The sequence below is a fragment of the Neolamprologus multifasciatus genome, chromosome 1 (genome assembly GCF_963576455.1).
Source record: "Neolamprologus multifasciatus chromosome 1, fNeoMul1.2, whole genome shotgun sequence".
Lineage (NCBI taxonomy): Eukaryota > Metazoa > Chordata > Actinopteri > Cichliformes > Cichlidae > Neolamprologus > Neolamprologus multifasciatus.
The window spans coordinates 10366176-10384574 of NC_140439.1; the positions used below are offsets into that span (position 1 = coordinate 10366176).

General features: G+C 41.5%; 1 protein-coding gene and 1 long non-coding RNA gene across 2 annotated transcripts in view; both read right to left on the reverse strand.

Annotated features, from left to right (window-relative positions):
* neo1a (neogenin 1a) overlaps nt 1–18399 on the reverse strand; it is a 156066-nt gene that overhangs the window by 71851 nt on the left and 65816 nt on the right. The window lies entirely within an intron of this gene.
* Nucleotides 279–18313, reverse strand: LOC146525331 (uncharacterized). The gene is made up of 2 exons (XR_014874910.1): nt 13463–18313; nt 279–12830 (listed from the first exon to the last, which is right to left on the reverse strand). It is a non-coding gene; the product is annotated as an uncharacterized LOC146525331 (long non-coding RNA).

Here is an 18399-nt window from a genome sequence, read left to right on the forward strand (position 1 = left end):
ATATCGGTTTTGAACTTTGACTTTGAAGATGCCTATTTCGTCTCATCTTTAGAACTGAAAAATATTGGAAGCGCTCTCTTGCACATCCATCCAATTTCTGGTTATATTCTTAGGAGCGAAACAGGCCAAAACCTTCAGCACCCACCTGTCCCGACCTCTTGCAAACACACAAACAAACCACCACCCTTCTCCTGCACACCCGTGTCGTACAATCGTTTATCCTTGATGGTGGATGTTAATTTGCCACGCAGAGCAGAAGACACATGGCACTAATTAAAAAAAAAAGCTGGATCCACAGGCTGTTTGCGCTGCTGTAGCCCGACTTTCATCTTGATGCAAAATAATTATTTCCTGGGTTTGTAGTCATTGATCTGAAACCAACACTCCCGGGCCGCTTCCGAAACAATCGCGCACAATGACTTCAATTAAAAAGAACTTACAATGTGTAAACTGCAAATGTTATTCTTGGGTTTATTAGTGAGGCAGAGGGAAGAGTTTGTTGTTTTCCAAAGTAAGAAGGCCACTCCATCTCCAATGAAAAGTGCAACATGCTGTGTTATTATCATGGAGGGCCTCTCGAGGTTTTGGGCCAACTGTGATCGTCTCCTTGGAAATTTGTGCAGATGAAACAAAGAGTCTTGTTTGAGTGTCTGTTTTTCTGTTTATGAGAGCAAGTTTAACTGCTGTAACTCCGCTGAAGACTTGCTGAGCGATGACTTGGCGTCCGCCCCGTCCTCACCTACAGACATCTCTTCAAATCCCCTGCCAGGAATGGCTCCAGGGTAAATCACACTTTAAGATAAGGGCCCAACAGTGACAGACTCCCCTCCCGGCCTGGGCTGACGTGCACAGCTTCTCTGAGCATATCTCAGCACAGTTCGGTTAATATGGGCTTAGCTGATGCCAGTGGTGATATTTTTGTAACTGAGCTGCCAATCACCCAATATATAATCATGGCAGGGTAGAGAAAAAAAATAATGAGCTGAATTATTGAGGGATTAAAAGACACTTTCGCCCCTCCCTACAAGCTCAGACTTACTCACTGCTTGGTGCTGCTGAAGACAAGCCACAACTGAAAGAGCACCTTTGATCATCAGATATCTATCTAGAGGTCAAAAATGACCCCTCAGTCGGGGCCTAACGATGTCTCCTCCACATTTTTTTTGTTGTTCTTTCAAAAAAATGTTAAGTAGAGGTAAACAGAAAACTAAAATGTATTATGAGGGAAAAAATAAGTTCATTAACTGCATGATGATTGATAATCATGGGTTACACTCATTGAAAAACAAAAAACACTGGACTGATAGATTAAAGGGTTAAAAATGATATATAATAGTGAGGAGAAAAGCAACGGTTTATGAGTTAGTGTGTGTCTTAAAATATATTTAAGACACATTTACAAACCTAATAATACTAATCTTACTTTATGCAAATGGACATGTGCACAATGACATCAGGCTAAATCGTGTGCTGTGGCCTCAATGTGCTTATCTGATAAAGACCAAAAAATTAATTAATTAATAGAAATACCAGACAGCCTTTAACTTTATACAGTGCTCTCCAGATAGTAAGTAAATCCTTTAGCCCATGACATTTCTAAAGATGAGAATGACCCTCACTTAATGCATCTGAGGTCTAAAAAGTGACTAGAGACTTAGTGGAAAAGCTTAAGCCTCTACACTCTGGGCCAAGGAAGACACGGCAGAGGGCTCCACAAGTCATCTGCAGACATGCAGGGCAGGGGGAGAACATTGTGTCGGTACAACTTCAGTTCAGACTGTTGTGAGCACTTTCTGACTCGGTCTGCAGTTAGTCAGTCTCCAGCTCTCAATCGACTAATCCTTTGTTCCTCTTGCCTCATCACATCTCCGCAGGCTGTTCATCAGCTTGCCGTGTCTTCAGGGAGTGTGTTTCTGCGTGTGTGTTTGTGTGAGAGTGGGTGTATGTGGGGAGCCTAACTCACAAGAGCATGACAGCCGTTGTGTAACAGCCAGTTATAATGAAGTGGACTGCTTACGATGACATGAATATGTATGCGCGTGCTTATGCTTGCGTGTTAGGTGCTAAAGTGTACATAAGCACATTAAGTGTGGGTCAAGGCAGGGGGCATTGTAGATGGGAAGCGGTGAGTGTCGATGCTAACACTATCGATTCTAATTAATCACAATTCTCCATTTAAATCAACTTGGTGGACGCTTCATTTTCCAGAGCCTTGCTCAGCACCATCTATTGAACTGAAGTGCTGGGCTGCCAATCTGCACTTATTATCGGAGTGTGATGGAGCCAAATGAGTCCAGGAGAGCAATGATGTTTCAGCGGCCAAAATTCAAAGACTGGAAGGTTTATTCTAACAGAAAGCGGTTTCATTCTTCATTTTAAACGGAGCAAAATGTGCCTCCTCTGATCTCATTGTTCCTCCCAAAAACATTTTCATACACCCAGCACTTGCACCAAATGCCTCCTTTGTGGAAGGTGGTTAGCTAGATTCACCAAACCCTGCATTATCTGCTCGGCTCTACCAGTAGAGCTGATAATAATCAGAATGCTAATGAAAGAACACGTCCCTCACTGGATGGAGATTAGCCGAAAACTAGTGCGCCACAACGAATAAGCATAACGACTGCCTGCCCCACCTCAGAGAAAGACCAAGCGCAATTATGAACACGCATACACAGCCGTACCCCTTAAATCACACTGTTGGGTTCTCACTATTCTTAATTAAAATAAGGTATAGAATAATAATGAGCAGCTTAATAGAATTCACAGAAGGCTTTAAGGATCTCCCTTGAGATTCAAGCGAATTAGTGACTGACTGCAGAATAGCTGTCTTTCACCTTGGATCAAAAACATAACTGTGTTTGATGTTACATATTTTCAAGCAGTGTCAGTTACAGTAATTGGCAAAAACTGAAACTGGCTTACATTTTGTGCCAGGGCCCGGGGGGAAATGTCTCCCTATGTGTTGTGGCCAGATGCTGAGTTTGGATTGCTAACATGAAATACCTAATTTTCCATGGAGAAAATATGGAATGTAAAAAATCAAGTCACACGGTTTATGCTTTGGAAAGAGCTCATATTTTTAAGCCCACAGAAACACCAAAGGTTACCGAAAAGACAGGATCTAGCTTAATTACATAGTCTAAACGGGTAATTAGCAGAGGGATTTTTCACAATGCAACCTTTACTTCTTCACTTTCAATTAGCATAATAATGATGTCATTAGACTAATGACAGGGCAATAAAACAACAATATATTCTAACACGATGTAATTTATTGATGCATATAACAACAATTTCTTCACTTGCTACTGCTAAACATAAGACCAGGACAGAAAGACTCAGGACACAAACACAAAGATACGATAGCTACGCCAGACAAGTCACGCTTACAGGCTTAACTAGCTTAACTAGCTTAATGTTGCAATCAGCTCAACTCTGAGACACCAGTGTGGGGTGGGCATAATACTAGAATTTCAAACTTTCAAACCCAGCAAGAAATACTTTTAATACGAATGATAACAGCACAGTCGAGGAAAAAGAAAAGACAAGAAAATTAAGATTAGAATAGTAGTATGATATTGTCTGCTACCTAACTCTAAAATTTATGTTATTGGTTTATTATTAACCAATGTCCACTAGCCATATCCCCAATAAGACCCTAACAGATGGCTAATATCAGATACTCACTAATAATTAAATCAGTGACAATCTGAAAGGTTGACATAACTTCCAGGATAGAAATATGAAGACCATGCTAAAAGCCACATTCTATTAGAAGGCCACTGGATGTCGATAGCTGTGGTTGCTAAAAGACTTCCAGTCCCATAGAAATCTATAAGAAAACTGTTTTCATACTTGACCTCTGTAAACACTTTCCTGTTAAGTTTATGGGCTCGGTGACTCATTCCAGATCATACTGAATAAAAAAAATTAAGTCTGCGTTGCAAATCTTGGTCATATTATGAACAAGATTTGCAAAATAGGACAAATGTTTCAAAACGGAGGAATATCAGCTTGTCATTCAGCTCATTGGCTAACAACTCGTGAATGACAAGTTGTCAAACTAATGGGTGACGTCCCGGCAGCTCTGTCCAGCTTTTATGCTGTCTATGAGTAAAACAGGTAACATTAATGTGTATGGTTTTAATGTTGTTTAAAAGGGAGCTTTGCTGGCCTCTCAAAATTACCTACAAAGAGTTGTTCACTAATGTTAACATCATGTTCATGTGTTAGTGATGGGAGAGGCTGTGTGTGCTGTGTGAAGTTGTGTCAGATGGAGTGTGCAAAGAAAGCACGTTGGTATTGATACTGTAGCAGATGATCTAATCCAATAGCATTTTTTAGCACTGATTAGTGTCAGAGTATGATTTTTAATGACAATCCTACACTGGATCAAGCTCACTAGCCAAGAGCATGCAGTTTTTGAAATATAACCTAATATAAATTCTACGCTGTTGTTTAATGTTTCGGATAGTACTATTATTGACAGCAGCCAGAGGTAATATTAAATGTACACATCCATAAGCTAAATCTTTAAAAAGTTTAAAAGCAGACGGCAAAGAGGAAATTCTCTAAATGTAGCAACCACGAACAGGAGGAAGAAATATATACAGTAACAAAAGAGACGCAACTCATCTTCTCATCACAGCAAAGAGTAGACTACGGCATCATTCCACTAGTTCATCTTTCTCCCTTTCTCAATTCAACAAGTTCACTGCCATTCGTTGAAGACTGCTGAAAGTCATTCTGGGAAATGTGGAAAAATCAATACGTGAAACTGAGGCCCACAAGTCAGGCTTTAGGAAAGTGGATACACTAGAGACGTAAATTAAAACCCGTTGTGTCAGAATAATTCCTAGAATGCATCGACTGTTACAAATGTGCGTGAGTGTGTCTGACCATGCAAAGGGCGCAATAATAACATCCTTTTTGTCCTCCATTATCAACATGTCTCTTTCGGTTTTGCAACCCAAGTACACAAACACAAACAACCGCAATTTCTATTCTTGGTGTTTTTTTATGAAATTCAAAAGATGAGACAGGGCCAAATCAAATTTGCCGAGCCTAAAAAAATAAAAACAAAAACAAAACCCCCACCACTTTCAGTGAAGTGACAGATCTGACGCCAGCTGAAGAGTAAATTAGACAGAATGTGAAGACATCCAATTAATGGAAACGTAAATCGAAGATGTCAGGTGAATGCAGGAGTGGCAGGGTAATCAAGTAGTCCAAAAAACACAGTAATTTCTGCTGCGTGTGACTGTGAGGAGAAGGTCTGAATGTAATTTTTTGGTATTAAATCTCCATGAACAATATCAGGTTTGTTTTGTTCAGTTCAGCGTTTCTTTCTGCTCATGCTCCCTTTAAAGCTGCAGTGTAAGTGATAATTAATTTTTCTAATTGAAGGTTTCCAAGCTTCAGGCAAGAATATTTTACTAAGGGCTTCCTCCATTACATCAAATCAAGCCATTTAGCCCACATACAGTCTTAAGAACAGTAAAGAACTAATTCACACTGTGCACTATATATATATATATATATATATATATATATATATATCTGTCAAACACAAAGTCAAACTCAATATATATTCAGATGATTTGTAAATCACTGGTTTATCGTGCAGACCTGAGCTCTTTAGTGCAATTCTGTGCAAAGGTCTTGAACGCCCCCTCATTTCTTTATCTTTTTCTAGGAGAGTGGGAAACATTTGCAGCACATAGATGGAAATGCAGTATATGATGCAAAAGCAGAGTCTGAACAATTCCAGCAAGCTTAAAAGTCAGTATTTGGCATGTTCACCTTTATAGTTCAACACAGCCTGAACTCTCTTACTCAGTTTTCTTTTCATTTCTCTAAACACCCTTCAGGAATAGTTCTCCAGAATTTTTGAAGGACGTTCAGAGCTCTTCTTTTGCAGTCTTGACCCTTTTTTACAGATGGCTGCAGACACTCACTTTTGTACTTCTTTGCTGACCTCCTCTGTACATTTTGATGCCAATTTAAATCAAAAACTTCAAATTTGGATTGTTCACGCCATAAGAACTATAGCCACTGACTTTCAGTCTTGTTCTTTGTTTACTTTGGCATGCCTCAGTTTTTTCTCCCCGTTTCCTTTCCTTAAGAATAGCTTCTTAACAACAAACCTTCAAATGAGAAATGATCTCAGTGGAAAGGTATTGACTAAGACCGAGTGTTCAGTAGCTCAACAGGATCAACTGAAGAGGCAGAGGCATTTCTCAGGTCAGGTCTTTGGTCTTTCTTAAGAACATGACTTTCAGATATTGTTCATTTGTTGCAGATGCTATTTTAACCAGGATTTCTTGTGCAAGACTGTCTCGTATGCTACTAAAACTCTAAAAACTTTAAAAACTAGACTGGTCATGCATCTAATATTTAACCTGCCAGTGGACCAACTCTTTCTGGGTTTCTTAAAAACAGAAAAAAAAGGAAAAAAAAACCCTGAACAAACAAAATAAGAAGAAGTAAAAAAAAAACCAACACTTTCCCCAAAATTCTCCACAGGATCTAGCACACAAAATCCTTCCACCCCCTAATAATAGTGCATTAATACACTAATGTATTCTGTATATGCATAAGCTCAGACAGCACCATGGACGCCCATAAGCAAACAATAACAAGGATAACTGCTCTTAGAGAGAGGCGTTTATATTTCTTCTTTGCTCTATCTGTTATCAAACTTTAATTGGATTGTATTGCAGAACCCACTCAAACACTCAAAGACATTCCCTCCAAACAATAAAACCACAACGCTACCCCCACCACCCTCTCCCGCCCACCCACCATCACTCTTCATAAAGGCACTTCAGCATTTATTGTACAAGAAAAATATTTCTTTCTCGCCCTAATGCAGCCTAGATCGTGATGAAATTAAACGTTGAGGGGTGGTGCTTTGCCTGTGTCCTTAAGTGGCTCTGCATGCATGAAAAGCACAGCATGAATTCTTTATAATGCCGTGCCAAGAGGGAGTTAGTTTGGGCGTTTTTAGATTTAATATCAGAAGTGGTCGAGAATCAAGCTGGTTTTTCAAAGAAAACCTTGATGTTTAATTACAAAGTTTGCATGGCCCACATAGGGGAAGATATTACGGCTGCACAGCCACTGCGGTTGTCCTTCTTAAAAATGCATGCAAACTTGTACATTTAAATGCGTCCGATCTGCTAAGCAAATAGACGTTTTGGAATCACAAATTCTGGGAGATGTTTGCTCGCGCTCTTTACCCGCTAGGCAGTAAAAGGTAACAACAACTTTCATCCCATCGGGGGGTGAGAGGTGGGAGGCCTCGGCGAGATTGACAAGAATGCAAACAGAATTAATTAACGAACGTGTACTGGAAGCTAACGCCAAAGTTACTGGGATTATCCATCGCGTATAAACCCAGACATGAGCATGACATGCTGAGGAAATGATGAAACGTGAACGTCTGGCTGTGTCATCGCAACATGCTCGTCTTTTTCATCAACAGGGTGGAGTGACAATGATGTGATACAGTGCAATAAATAGACTGGCTTTTTATTTTTTTAATCTTTGTTAAATTTTCATCCAAACAGCTACCAGTTAGAACACATGGATAACAATGACATTGGTTAACAACTGAACTAAAACAAAAATTCAAACTGCTTACTCCAATGAGACAGTTGGAAACATGTAACAAACAATGAGCTCATCAGTGGAAAAAAACCTAACAATAAATCAGTACTTCTAAACTACATAACGTGTGCAGTACAATGGTAACCGCAAGTGCATACACAGAGAAAAGCTTGTGTTGTGTACACACGTCAGAAGAGCAGACAGAAGACGGGTGTGTGGGTGGTGTGCCACAAAAGTCAACCTCAGACTGGGGTCCTTATTTTATCTTTTGAGCTGTGTAAAGATGACAGAACAAGCATTTCCTGACCTTGCATCCAGCCACAGCTTGAACAGAGTAGTACAGTGAAAACATTAGGCAGCTGGACGCATCAGCCTGTTGTTACATTTGAAATATGGCACAGCAGAAGGCAGTCGCGAAATAGATGCATAGTTTTATTGTTGCGAACAAGAATGAAAACAGACGCCTATATGTGTAGTGCTGGTGTATTCGGGACACTGATCCTCCCAACTTCCTTATGTATGTTAAGCTAACTCAGCAAGGCTAAACAGCTCTTAGCTAGGGGAGGGGCATTTGGAACTGGTACGCCGCTCTGGATGAAGACCAGATTTTGAGTAAAGAACAGCTTTCTAAACATTTATGACAAGCAGCAGATTGGCCCCGCGGCGCAGCTGCAGAAGCTCCACCTAGTTGTGACAACTCTCACTCGTTACGGGGACTATTTCTTTCTTTTTTTTTTACTACTACGCTCTTGGTAACACACAATATAGCATGCACTTTAGAGGACAGTCGCTGCAAAATAAATGTCAGTAACCCGCCTCTCTGTCTCGATCAGGATGCTTGCTACCACTGTGACAGGTTTGATTTCCGGCTTTCATTTCTACTTGCGCATGCTTGTGAAAGACAGAGGGAGGAAAAAAAACATAAAAGACCTGCCTACAATGAAAATACACACACTCAATTGTGTCTACATGAATAATGACACATCGGGATGAGGCTGCTGGTACAGTTGGCACTCTGACAGCTTCTGATAGCCTGATGTGGGGAAGAGACAGCGGGGCTACGAGGAGCCTCCCCGATGGTGATGGATGGAGACGGATGCATGACAGGGCTAGGTCAGTTGCCATAGGAACAATACATTAGTTAGAGGGATGAGATGTACTTGAAGAAAAAAATATGTAGAGTTAAATTCAAGACTGTTGCTTTAAAATTAAACCCATTTGTATATGCATGTATGTCAAATCTCGCAAAGCAGTTAGTTTTATCAGTGCTGTTTACATAATGTAACAGTATACCACATACTGAAATATCTACCCAATCCCCTAATATGTTTTCAAAAGGACGTGTTCACAGTATAAGCCTCTGAGTGAACGAGGGTTGTCACAATAACAAGAGAAACAAGAAAAAGACTAAATACTTATTTGCAGCAGTATCAATACTAACTGTGCCATTCTGTCCTCCTCCAGTTGACTCACAGCTTCCCACAGCACCTGCAGACAGGCAGGCACACAACCCTCCCCTCACTGGCAGCTGGAGTGGCTGATGTTTAGGTGGAACACTTCAGGAGGAATTTCGAGAGGTGGGTAAAGCTCCCGTTTCAACAACCTTGAAATATTAAACAGCTAAACACATAAATGTTAACCCGGCTGGCTTCATCATACCTCTAATGTGAGCCTCTCCACTCTTCACAGGAGCCATTCAACCATTAACTGCACCCCAGCCAGCAGGGGTCATTTGTCAGTTTTTGTTGCAGGTCTGCAAAACACTGTCTCATCTACAAAAAGGTTGTTTGTTTTTTTTTGTTTGTTTTTTTAAAGTTAATGAGTAACTATAACCCAGTGCAGCGACCAATGATTATTTTCATTACTGATTAATCTGCAGAATAACTCTAAATTCAGAGACATTTTTCCTTTGTTCAGTACATTGTTATTAAATTGCTTATTGTGTCTGACCAACAGTGAAACCCTGTTATGATCTGTTTTCTGTGACACGGGCAATCAAAGGCAGCAAATTACACCACGTAAGATAATGGGACCGGGTTCACACTTGTATTTTTTGGATTGAGAATGGCTGATTCATGCAAATGCCTGCTGATTATAATCTGAAAGATCATATTTAACACTATTTTCTGTGCTGTTGGATAGGGTTGTACGTGTGTGTGTGTGAACGGTCACCTTTCTGCCTCCTGTGCACAATTTCCTCGTGTTCAGGTATGGTCTCTCAAGCGTGGCTCGTCTGATGACTTACCCTCTGGGGACAATGGTTGGGGCTTTCAGGGGGATGCCACTATCTGCTATCTGGTAGGGCACAAACTCCCCCTAGCCAACAACAGAAACATGTGGGGGAGGGGGTTTCTTAAACAGAGCTTCTGAATGTTCCTCAGTTTCTAGTGGAAAAGCTCTCTTTCATTAAAGATAATTGAGTTGTAGCCAAAACAATACAGATTGCATTAGCGCCTTTAATCATGTTAAGGTGTCGTGCTTTTTTACTGGGAGTTTAGCTCATTGTCAGCCCATTTTGGGGTTGACCTTCTGCAGAGGTCGTTGCCATAGGAGCGGATGCTCCCATTACCCAAGCACAGATAAATGTGTTGGCACTACAACCATAAATCCCTTTGCGCTTCCCGTCTAACCTCCCTGCTTTCCCCTCGCTTCCTTATCAGGGGAAAGCGGGTGGAGGGGGGTGGCAGGTAAGACAGGCTGCAGAGAGAAGCTCCACAGAGCGGCCTCCAATGTCAGAGGAGTCACCTGTGGGATTATAAAGGAGTTGTCAATCAAGCCCAACACGTGAGGAACAAAGAGCGGCTACCGCTGGCCTGCCCTCACATCTTTCTTCAAGTGCTTATTTTCTTAAGGCCTCGAGCAATGCCCAACCCCTCCACTGGAATGAAGAGCCCCTCCACCCTCCCGTAGCTTGACAGGCCATCCAGATAAACCGAGTAAACACACCCTTGTCCGGCTCTCGATGGGCACACGGAGAGCTTCTCCACATTCAGCTCTCTCCTTCGGACTCTTCTCTGCCACTGCGCTGTCTCTTTCCCACTCCCTCCATTACACTCAGATTCACCTCCACCCACTCCTATCACCCCTCCTCTTTTTCCTCTCAATCCTCCTACCACACATTTCAGTAGGAGCTCTATTGTTTGCTAGAGAGGGGGCATGCTGCTGCTGGTTCTTATCTGGGGATGTTGCCGGCACATCTGCAGATGCTATCAGCAGCCCTGTTGCTCTGTTTATGCTCCAGCTCTGCAAGTGCAGCTAGTAGGGAAATGAGATGGATGGAGGATGGGGTCGGGCGAAAATTGAGAGTCTTGCTCAGTAGAAATGATGGAGTGTGCGTGTGCGTGTGCGTGTGCGTGTGTGTGCGTGTTTGTTTTGGGGGGCAATGGAGCAAAGGAAGGCCATTGTAAACACAAGAAAAACTAGGACTTTAGTAGTGCAGTAGTCATTTTTGTGCAATCAAGCATCACTACAGTTACTAATGACATGGCTTTTTGTTAGCTTGTAGTTTATGTTCAAGAAATGATGACAATTTTCTACAAAGCTCTCATCATTTCCACTGATCTGAGGGAAGTAAATGTAAATGTGCCAACCACCACATACAAGCACACAGCTAACTTATTCTTCAGCATGATTTAGTACTCGTATTAAATTATACCCCAATGAAGCTAAGGTAGAACAAAAAATGTTTCCTGCATAACTAGGATTAGAAGTGAGTCGCTATTACAGCACGAAACGTGCTGCAGACAGCTTCACTCCTTAACTTAAAGGGAATTGCCTTTCAAAGTGTAGGGTACACAGACAGACAGAGTGGCTGCTGACAATTTTTGAAGCGCCACTTGTTTCGTTTTTATCACTGGAAGAAACAGTAGTGGCTATGCATGCATTTGTGTGACTATATGCCTGCGAGTATGGGGCTGGCACCGTTTAAGCAGCAGATGTTTGCAAACACACAGATGCAGGCTCGCACAGATGCAAGGTGATGATGTCGCTGCACATGGCCAGGAGCATTCATCATCCTTTACTTGGTCAAGAGGTGTGATGGAGTGGCAAATTGTCAGTTATCATTCTTAAGGTGTTTTCACACCTGCGCTGTTTAGTCCATTTAAGTGAAATCTGGCTCGTTTCCCCGTTGGTGCAGTTCTCTTGTGCAAGTGTGAATACAATGACCTGTGGACCAAAACAACCGCACCAAGACCTTTTGGAAGAGGTGGTCATAGTGTGGCTCCAAATGAGTTCCAGAGCGGTTTGTTTTGTGGTTGATCCGAACAAACTACCAGGTGTACATTGCAAGTTTGAGCAAACCTTCCCATAGCCACGTATGCTTTATATTGTGAGGATGTGGCAAGGTACTATAGATAAGCAATGGTCAGTATGGGCTAGCAAAACTAGCTGTGAAATGAACATAAATTCTATGTGTTCTCCAACAGTCCAGAACACAGCATCTTCTTTCTGTATTCGACCCAAGCCAAGTACTACGATACAAGACAAGTAGTACACAGATCTAGGGATACTTGTAGAATCGATACATGCCATACACCATTTTCATTTCTTTCTTTCTTTCTTTTTTAAGTATCATAAGTACAGAAGACAGGGACACTACAGATCTTCTACAGCTTAAGAGGCGGCCCTCACCCAGCTGCTCCCACACGCAGCAAAAACTCCAAATGGAAGACGGTGACTTGGTGACTAGAGCGACAGCGCTAACCTAAGTTGTTGATAACAAAGACAGTTAAGTAAGCTCTGGAAGTACTTTAGACAGCCAAGGGGTGATGAGTGAGCCACAAAAGGTAATATGCAAGTAGTACCATCGTGGTTTTTAAGACCAGTGGAGGAAATACCTCCTGTTTAGTGAAGCACCTCAAAAGACTCAAAAGTGAGGGAGTTTCAAATCATGTTCACAACTTGCAAAGTGTGTTTCCTTCTTGTATCTTTCTTAAATACACATTGCCATTTAGTTTGGGACGCATTACTATTTCGCTTGAGCTGCCGTTGCCAATGGGAAATCAACTATTTACCAAAGGCTAAAATGGCTAATAAATGAATGATTGAGCTAATGTAATGTAAATAACATTACAAAAGTACTACTTTGTACGTAAAACTACTAACACAAACTCATAGTACTGTATTCTTTTCTGTATTGTATAAGAGACAGGACTCGTATATTAGAACGTCATCACCTCCACCGGATCACACTTCCTGAGCTAGCTCTGGACTGATATCTGATCCAAATACTAGGGGTGGGGGAAAAAATCGATACTGTGTAGTATCGTGATATTTTGTTTGCTAATAATGTATCGATACAGGGACAGCAGAAATCGATATTTTGTTACAAAAAAGGTTTTTGTCCTCTGACTTCATGTTGATCCTTTTTCTGAGCAAGAATCCTGACATTCCTTCACTGTCCAAATGTGTTTAACTTGTTTTTGGCAATAATAAACATGACAGTTTACTTATTTTAATTTAAGACATGTTTTATTTTAATTAAGTTAAACTTTTTTTATTTAATGTAAAATTATATTTTGTTTTAATTTACTTTCAAATTCTTCAGTTGCTGAATGGGCTGCATAGTTTTCATACATTGCATAGTTCAGAATAGCTGTAATTGTACCAGATGGTTGCATTCAGTTAAGTTGGACTAGACTGTAATACAAACAGTTCAGTTTGTCAACAATAAAACTGAAATGAGAGAAAGACTGAGTGTGAAACTTTGATATTAGATAAAATGAAGTTTACCTTTATGTACAGAATCTGAATATCACAAAATATTTTTAAAAAAAAAATCGCAATAATATCGTATTGTGCGTTAAGTATTGTGATAATATCGTATCGTGAGTTGTATGGTGATTCCCACCTCTACCAAATACTGGATCCATCCATAAACAACTCTAGCATCATTTTGAATTTCAAATCAGAACATTGCCTCTCATTGCCAAGTGACAGGCCATTAGAGATTGTCTAAATCTCAAGTCTTAAGCAAAATTTATTCAACTAGTAACTATATTAGTTTGGGATTTTCCAGTCAAAGTTTACAGCCATGAATTTATTATTAGTGAAAGGAGCCGGCTGCTTGTGCCTGTCAAGTGCTGAGAGATCAGAAAACAGTTATGATTGTTTTTCCTCTCTTTTCTGCATTCATGTAAACATCTTTCTGAAATGCTCCAGTGAGCGTCAATAACAGCCCGAGCACAGCCGCTCATATTTCAACAAGGAATCTGACAAACGGAGAAGACCAATCTCTCCATGTAGACATGCGTAAAACACAACACACTTTCAAAGTTCATTAGCCACGTCTGGTGAGCTGCAGATGCCGCGCGTAAGCGCCGACTAAACAAACTAACGCAAACGCAGACATCAAACATTGCAAAAGCATAATGCACATATTGAAAAGGCTGCAGGAGGACAAGATTAGTATTTGAATGAGGATCACAGAGTGTGAAGCGTCCATAGCCCCAGAGTACGTCTCTTCACTCGCCGGCTTTATTATTGTTAATTAAATGTGGAAATATGAAACGGATATATTGTTTACTGAGGGCAAATGTGCAGCTGTGCTTTTTCATACAGAAGAAAACAATGCAATCTGATTGAAAAAAATCGTATCAGGAATAATGCAAAGCAACATGAAGGCAGTCTAATCAGTCGCTGACGCCTAATGGAAAAGGACGCAACAGATCTGTAGAACACCTGGTCGGCCTGACAGTTTGGCATTAATAGCAATTACTTCAGTCCATCTGTAGCGCATTTCCTTCAAACGCAGCAGATGCTGTGCCGATCAGTGTTAACTATATAGATTTGACAATTTGTTTGCCGGCACATTGTGTTGTCCAGCAAACTAAATGTCACATTACAATGATACAAGCTGAAAGCATTACTGTCCTTTAACCACACGACCGCACGTATCCGCAGCAATGAAAGCCACGTGCTCATATGAAACCGCTACATGCAGGCTAGTTTTCCGTTACCTGGCTGTAAATGTAAAAGGTATTGATAGGTAAGCATTAAACGCGCAAGACATCTAAAAGGCGAGATGGATAGACGTGTAGAATGGAAGGCGTGCTGTTGTGGTGCTGTTTTGCCTCATCTGACCTGTCAACGTGTGAGAGAAAGAAAGCAAAAAGACGTGATATTGACCTTGGAGCACAAGATATTCCACAATCTTCAAGAAAGCACGCAAACAGTTGTATGAGACAATCCCGTAACAACACAGTTCAACACCAACAGCAGGAAGCCTCTACTTTTATTTTTTTTTAAAAAAAATCATCAATCAAGTCTCATCAGACTCAACTCAGCGAGTCAAACGCCTCCACGCTGCCCTGAAATCATGCACGGGTGCACACACACATACACACACACACACACACACACTCCTTCCTTAATTCGACACCTTCACAGTTCACCATACACTAATCAAAAAGTCATGAAGTGACAGCATGGTGTGTGGACGGTGGGGAAAGCCCTCACACCCTCCCCTGGGCCCTCACACACAGAGTTCAGGGCAACTCGGTGAAAGGAGGATCTACACATACGCACTCAAACACGTCCGTCACGTAGCCGAAGCGCTCAACGACACAGCTCATCACTCCCTTGCTTTCCATCTCCCCTTGTTTATCGCACTCTCCTTTTTCACACGTCGCTCTCGCTCACACAGCTCTTGCCTGCATCCCACATGCCATGCCCCTGCGCATTAAGACAGACTCCAGTGTTCAAGCAGGTCTGAACAGGCTCCAAAGGCTCCCCAAACAGTCCTTATTCTAGATGAAGAGCACGTACGGTTTGTCATTCAGCCCTTTATGTTTGTCACCGTCGCTCTGTAGAACGCATGAGAATACGTGATGAGTACCACCCATCCAGCCTGCTACCTTCAAAACTCCCTTCTTCCCCCATCCCTTGTGTTAGCTCTGAGTGACACCAAGAGAGGAATGTGTGTGTTTTGCGTAAAAGCAACTAAATAAATGCAAATGAAGTTTCCATTAAGGGTCGTCAAGCAGAATGTGGCTATTTTGGGGAGAGACAAAGCCTCTTTGTCACTGAAGGGAAAAAAAATATCAATGAATGTACCTTAAGTGAGGCAGGAGAACCGAGCACTAAAAAGGCATTTTTGGAGAAGGTTAAATCCAGTCAGCTGGAAGGGAAAGCGTGGGATGTGAACTGAGCGGAAGTGGAGAGAAATACATTTTCAAGGCGTCACCTCTCACACCTTAAACATAGCCCCACCCCCTGCAAGCCCCACCTCTCCTACTGCTGTCGTAATATCCATAAGTGCTCATGGAAACTCATAAATAATGTTGATCTCTGAAGCACAGAAAGCAGAGATGCTCTGGGTCCTTCACACTTTAGTTTCTTCACTATATTCCATCTATGCCCAAAGCGAGGAGGTTTTCAGTTTAGAATAAGCAATGAAACACAGCTGCACAAACACACACACACAGGCTTTTTTTTCTTTTTCTTTTTGCATCTTCAGCATAAGCCGGGTTAAAATATGCATTTCAACCATATTTTATTTACATCTAGAGCAACAAAATCCAATCTCATCTCCGTCACCCTGGAACTGCACATTTACTCACAATAGACCATCATACATAAGATGTCCTATAAAAGATATGATATATGCTGTCATTATTTAGTCCGATTTCTGCCAAGACAGGAGTGACTGAGTGAAGAGGCTCATAAAAGCATTGACATTGGGATGAGTTTTTATGAAACTACTCCCTATAAACTAAATGAACAGCTGTCAAAACAAGTGACCTTGAATATGAAAACTCCAGGCTGGCTGGTCCCTATCAACGTGGCATAAAAACTACTCCCCCCCCCCTCCAATCTCACTTCTGCCGTCCACCGCGGCTGCCTGATGAATGCCGAGGTGTATTTCAAAAGACTTCCTAGAGGCGTGGGGAGCCATCAAAAAAAACTGTGAGAGTGAACTCTCTTTCAGGGTTCAAAAGCCTTATGAAGACCAATTTGGCTTTGAAACATGGGGACGCTTTAGTATGAAAACCCAAAACTGCCTCATGTATGCTCACTTGGACGGGGATTGCCAGATTAAAAGGTAACGTGGATGAGCGCACTGGTCCCTAACAGCGTACGTGTCTCTATCTGAAGAACCACAAGGTAGGAAACATAACCAGTGAATGTCAATGAGGGAGGGAAGGATAAACAAAATGCTCTCAAGTGTAGCCAGGTGTCTTCTTCTTTTTTTTAAATGTGGATTCAGAGAAGCTTTAAATAACGCTCTCCTCGGGTAACCTTTTCTTTTTTAGATTTAGGAGTGAACCCTGCTGTGCACAGTCACCTGAGGAGGTCTACATGTCCCTTCATACTGTGAGACCTGTCAACGCAATCATTCCATCATCCTGCCAAACCACAGTTAAAAGTCAAATTTGTCATTTGAAGTCATTTGTAAGTAATTTGGTTGGTAAGATCTGCCTCCTACCACACACGTCACTCTCCATTAACTCTGAGCTTCGTATTTTAACACAGTTCCATTCAGAATACAATATTTGTAATGGCAATGACATCGTTTTTGTAATTATGCTTATGTACACCTTCACAGTGGTTTTGATAAGACACAATGAAGATGTGAGTGCAGACTTTCATCAATTACAGCCTTTTTTACAGTCTACCATTTTCAAAGGTTCAAAAGTAACTACACAAACTAACAATTTTAGATTGAAGTTGTCTTTTTAAATACTTGATGACAGATTCTTTGCAGTCAGTTTTGCTCAACAAGAATCCAGGTAGGTGAGAGAAGTGAAGAATTTATTCTAAATCAGTCTCTAACCTCTATACACAACTACACCGATCAGGCATAACACTATGAGCACTGACAGGTGAAGTGAATAACAGCGATTATCTCTTCATCATGGCACCTGTTACAGGGTGGGATGTGTTAGGTCCAAAGTGAACACTTTGCCCTCGAAGCTGATGTGTTAGCAGCAGGAAAAACGGGCAAGTGTAAAGATCTGAGCGAGTCTGACGAGGGCTACGTTGCGATGGTTGGATGACAGAGTCAGAGCATCTCCAAAACTGCAGCTCTTGTGCGGTGTTCCCTGTCTGCAGTGGTCGCTGTCTATTAACTGTGGCCCAAGGAAGGGACAGTGGTAAACCAGCGACAGGTCATGGCGGCCAAGGCTCACTAATGCACATGGAAGGCTGACCTGTGTGGTCTGATGCAATAGACAAGCTGCTGTAGATCAAATAGCCCAAAAATGTAATGCTATTTCTGAAAGAAAGGTGTCAGAATATATAATGCATCGTAGTTTGTGGTGTATGTGCTTGCATAGCTGCAGACTAGTTAGAGTGTCCATGCTGACCCCTGTCCACTGCTAAAAACACCCACAATGCACACGTGAGCATCAGAACTGGACCACGGATCAACGAAAGTGCCGGGTCTGTTGAGTTACCTGCATCCTTTTATGGAAACATTGACACAAAGCAATAGGATTCAGGGGCAAAGCGAGTTTGAGGTGTTGACTTGGCCTCTGGATTCCCCAGATCTCAATACAATCCAGCATCTGTGAGATCCACAGAGGTCCCACCTCACAACTTACAGGGATTTTAGGATCTGCTGTTAACATTTTGGTGCCAGACACCACAACTCAATTTTGATATTTTAAATTCACTTATCTCCCCAACAACTTGCAGCATTAATGTTAATTTCTGGTTGTTTATTCAATATGCTGTTTGGTGTAAAAGCATATCCTGTGATGTTCCTTTTAATGTGACAAATTCAGATTTTGAATAGTCTTATTTGGTGTATCGCTTTAGTGAAATGTGGTAAATGTGTTATATTCA